The sequence below is a fragment of the Penaeus vannamei genome, chromosome 11 (genome assembly GCF_042767895.1).
Source record: "Penaeus vannamei isolate JL-2024 chromosome 11, ASM4276789v1, whole genome shotgun sequence".
NCBI classification, from domain to species: Eukaryota; Metazoa; Arthropoda; class Malacostraca; order Decapoda; family Penaeidae; genus Penaeus; species Penaeus vannamei.
This window is the reverse complement of record NC_091559.1, coordinates 25,861,113-25,866,914: the sequence shown is the minus strand read 5'-3', so window position 1 is coordinate 25,866,914 and position 5,802 is coordinate 25,861,113.

Genomic DNA, 5,802 nt, shown 5'->3' with positions numbered 1-5,802 from the left:
TGTGAAACATTGGTCTATCATGACTGACGCTGGAACGTTTTGATAAGAATATCCGTGACCGAGTCATGTGATGTGATATTAATTTGGTCATATGATGTGGTATTAATGTCTTCGAAAACCGGAGATAGCCTCATCAGATGAGCCCGGACACGACTGGTGGACGCATCCTCTCCTGCTGATGACTCCACTGAAGCCGGAGAGACCTCTCCCTCTGACCGCAGAATTACCGGTCCTGAAGGATCTCCCTCCAAGGGCACCTACACAAATCAATTGTGGTCTGAGTTCCTGTCTACTGCTGTTCCTCTGTTTTTTAGGCAATAATTGCCGAAGTGCCAGTCAACAGTCTATGCAGCACCCTCAACCAAGCCAGCATTCTCTTACTTACAAGATCCCTGCAAGGAAACTACGAGCTGTCACTTCCCTGCACCTCCTCTAGCCACAGTTGGATCTCTCCAACAAACTGGACTGCTTCGCCTATTAACCTAGTTCTGGTCTGTGCATCTCCTCGACAGTGAAGGTGAACACCAAGGGCAGTGCCACGAGGGGGGCCTGTAGGTCAGGCTGCCTTTAGCTGTTGAGAAGTATTATCTTGTTAGTAGGCGTAGGTATATCCGAGGACGTTTTGGGAGGCTCATCAAAGCTGAGCCACGTCAGTAGGTTACAAACGGATATTTAGTAGGAAGGCCTTTTTATGCCGAATCCTGACCAAGTGGAACAAGAAATATGAAAATTGCAAGTTTTCCCCTATCTTGAAACCCAGCAAAGCACCCCATCACAAGGTGAACACTCATTTAAACTTCCACACATGACGTAGGAAACACTGCAAACCTTTCTCAGCAAATTGCGGAAGACTTCGATATCCTCACAATGGATCTTAACATTAGCTCCTCATCTTCTCCCCAACCTGGAGAGCCACGCAAAGACACCTCTCATTCGTCCTCTGATTCATAGCCGCCCAAAGCAGCTCAACTGTCTCGTGTCCTAGCCAAGGTATGGAGAGCAACTCCAACACCAGCAAAGAGGAAATCCCTCAACTGCGGCAACACACTGCACTTCAGGGCCCGTATCCTCGAAAGTTCTTAGATAATTCTGAGACTATATTTGAGACAGTCTTAGTGGTGTCTGTCAGAAAATTGTCAGATTTTGTCTTAGACGTTTTCTGAGCGCAGTCTCAAGTGAAGTGTCTCAGACAGGCGACTTTGCTACATAAAATACAGGATATTTATATCAAAGAAATACACATATCTGTTAACAATGATAACATTTGTATACATTAAACATATAAGAAAATATAAAAATACAAAGGATATGCAAACAATTTTATAATAACAGGACATGCACGAGTTGCATAATCGAAGATTTGACAACGGTGGCGTTTGTTTGTTTCTTCCCGCTCATTTTCGACATGGCAACATCAAGTACAACCAGCTGCGACATCCAGCTGCATGCCAAGAAGAAAGGGGCACCAAACTGGAGAGAAGATGAGAAGCCAATGTTGCTGGACTTAATTCTCGACTGGAAACATATATTCAGGGAACGAGAAAAATTAATATTCGTCACATTATTGAGAGAGAGTGTGAGAAAGAGAGGGAAAAAAGAGAAATATACAGCATTACAAATTATTAGTTTTCATTACAGGATAAACTTTCGCCTGGCAATACCAGTCAGATGAAAGTAAAGGCCTGAGAAGAAGTGGCTTCCTAGATCTCTGAATGCTTTTCGTCCAAACCACCTCGTGCTACCCAACAGTGCAAGAAGGAGTACTGCAGTTGTGTCTCGCAGCAGGATTGAAGTTGGGCAGAAAAGGAGGTCAGTTTGCAGAACTGGTAAGATTGTTATTATTAATAACGACTCCTTCATTTACTTATGGAATTATATATAAAAAAAAATAATTTCCATTAATACTTTCTGTTATATATTTGATATTCACTTGGTCTTCTCTATAGCTAACCTTAAATGAATTGGTCTTTTTTCTTTAACCCGACGCCTTCCCTCGGGGTCGGGCGCGTGTCGGCAACTCGAGCAGATCTTCGAAGACGAAAATGCTACAAGTAAACTGTGTTGAGACGCCCAAGAGGTGGTCTATAAGCCCGTGAAGGACGCCCAATAACATTTTTTGGTTGTGTCATTTCCTCAATGACACAACCAAAAAATGTTATTGGGCGTTATATAAACTAGCAATTCAGATGGTGGGAGAGGAATCCATCTAAAGGACCAGAGGAAATGGATTCCACATGCGTTGGGCACTATGAAGAAGGTAGTATGATATTTTTATTCATTTCTCTTTCTTGGACATTCTCATAAAATATTAGGTATCATAAAGTCTGTTGTTAATAGTAGCTAGTAAATGTGTACTGGCATTGTTAAGTACAGAGGGCTGCTTTAATAACTTTGTAATAAAACCTTCAGACTTTGTAATCATTATAATTATGTTTTACAGATTTCCATGTGTATTTTACTTGATTTAAAATATCACATAAAAAGTATTTCAAAATGATCACCTAAATATGTATTTTTCTATAGATTTGCATAATGATGAATAAAGTCAGAAAAAAATATGTGGATAAGATTTAATAAGCAATAAGATAATTTCCTAAAATATCATGAAAGTGTATGTGTATATAATGTTTTCTATGTGTTAACTAATAATAAACAATTATATAGGTTTTCTTAAAATCTAATATTGATATATGCAAGTTCATAAATTAATGACTAGTTATATCTTCTGTTCCAGACACTGGATCTGTGTCTGTTCAGCCGTTTACAACCAATGAACAACCAGAAGAGCCAATACTGCTGCCACCAGTGACAGATTTACAAAATTCATCATTACTACCACTGATGAATATTCCTCCATTGCCACCCATGCCACATCTGTCACATAAACAGTTTGACAAAGTTACCCCCATCACTCATCACAACCATAGAGGCCAATATTCAAGCTCATACAAATTTGACAAATGTTTACTGTACTGTGATTCATAGTTATAGCAATTTGATAAGGCAACATACTGAACCTGCAAAACGTGTGGCAGAAAATGTAAAAAAAAAAAAAGTACATATATACATTATATATATATATATATATATATATATATATATATATATATATATATATTATATATATATATATATATATATATTTATAGGTACATTATTCGTAAGAACTTTTGATGTGTTAATGTATATATTGTGTGAGTGTGCATGTGCGTGTACGTATGCGTATGTGTGTGATTGTGAACGTGTGTATGAAATAGGATTTCATTTTGTGGGTAGAATGAATAAGGAAGAAGTTTTAGGATTATTATTATTTTTTTTTTCTTACAATTTGATTGACATGAGTAAGAGGATAAATTATTTCTATCATGTTATAAAAGTCACCTCATTCTTCATAGATATTTGTTTTCCTCTTTAGTGATATATATATATATGTATATATATATATATATATATATATATACATATATATATATGTTAAAACTGTAAACAAATTAGAGTAAAACGTCAAATTTGATTATCATTTACCTATCTACTTATTATTCTAAACTGCATATAAAATATATTCTTGCAGCATAAAAACTGCTTATTGCAATGCAGCAGCACAGTAAGAAAAAGACACGTCACAACCAGTCATTAATCTAGTATAGTATGCAGTATACTCAAGTCAAGCATACACATGACGTCCACAACAGTATATACTTTATATACACTGAAATGTAACGATAAAGTCATAAACATAAAATCAGCCCCCCCCCCCCCCCCGTGGGAGGGTCATAGGGGACATCTTGGTGAGTTATCTTTCACGCCCTCCCCTACTATCAGGACCAAGAATGTGGGAGTTTAGGGGTTTTCGCGCAATTTCAATAAATTTGGAAACTAAACATTGATAGGAATCCCAGAACACCAAAATCATCACGATCCGTTATGCAGAACTATTAGAAAAAGAGTGCCTAAATATATATAGAGAAAATAACTTTCGAAAGGTAATGTTAACATAAATATTTCATAAATCCGCCAATATTCATTGTATACAATTTGAAGCTAACTTAGTTTTACTGGTGGTTACTTGTAAACTTACCTGTAGTTAAGTATCGATGAGTAATAATAACTTTTAATTCAGGGGAGATAGGGTTAGAACGGCGAGTTGGGCTCTCCAAGTCAGTGCACACTAAATTTGTAACAAAATTTATACCATCTCTTCATCTGTTCATAGTCGTTATAGGGATCTCATATGTCCATTCTCGGCATATTAGTTCGGCAAGCTTGATCAACCACTTCCTTGTCTGTTTGTTTACAAAAAATCCAGAGACAGTCATTTGTTATTTTTGTTGTCGGATGGGTAAAACTGCCTCAGACTATTCTTACATTTGAGACAGAATTGAGACAAATTCGCCAGTTGAGAATATTCTGAGACCATCTCACTGGAATCTGAGTAATTTGCGCTGTCTCAGACGATTTTGCCCGTCTGAGAACTTTTGTGGATACAGGCCCAGATCACCAGGTTTCCATCTCCTGCCAGCTCTGGATCAGCCACAAACAATCCAACCGTTCTAACTATACAACAATTGACAAATGCTGTGATGACACTTGTCTCCTAAGTTTCATTAATGGTTGAGCAGAACAACAAAATCCTGACCAAGATTGACCAATGCATCTCCTACCTCACACACAACCAATTTGAGCATTGCCCCACACAAATCATTGAACATGCTGGCTGCAGAGATTTCCCTGACCCTGAAGTTTCCAGTCTTGTCCAAGATCCACAAAAATTGGGACAAGAAAATTGCCTAGCAATAGAAGTCTCAGCCTACCCGTAAACCTTTGCGACCGAGGGCGGCACCCTATCCTTGCCTGCCCTAGAAATTGCCTCCCCACTTCCCTTGCTGAACTCGCTTTTCTAAACACTGCACCCTACACTGTGAAGCACTCCACAAATCATAGAAGCACAAAAACACAGTAATAATCTAAAGATATTGCAGTGGAACCTCAACTGCCTCAGGACCAATCTCCCCCATCTTAAAATGGCTCTATATGAATACCATACTCCAAGAGACCCAATGCAAAGGAATCTACAACATAAACTTCCCTGGATATCTACATGATAACTCACTCTGCATCCCACGGCAAAATAGAGGCCTCACACTCATCAAGAACATGTTTCATTCCAAGTCAAGCCACTCACTCCCCTGGCTCATGTGGAATCAACATTGGTCCCCTGAATCACCATCTTTCTGGTTTAAGGAACTCTTGACATTTACAACAATCTCAGAGCACTAGTCGCCATAGCCAACACCAATCCCATCTTTACCCCAACACCCTCATCTGACCTACTCATAAGCAGCAACCAAATCACACTTGTTTGAGGAGTGTCCTAGATCTCACACATAGTACCTCACTCAATCACCATGTTCCCTCTTCTCACACTCCCAAAACCAAATCGAGATGATTTTAATAAGCAAACTGGTATCTCAATGGGTCTAATAATACAACATTCATGGTAAAGACTTAACCAGTTGGACCAAGAATTCACACCAAAAAAGAAATCCCCATTGTAAAACCCCTTTCATGTAGCCACAAAAGCAGACTTGGCCATAATGACTATTGCTGCTCTCCAATCCTCCACCATCAGCATCCAAATACACCCTAGCACTCCCCAACTCAAAGCCAGGGTTCAAAGAAATATCTTCCTCTAATCCAAACTCGAACACACTCTATGGATCTCCAGAGGGTCTCCATCCACCACATAGTACAAGGAAGACACCCTCTACTCCAAACCTCCCCTATACAAGATGAATAGATACC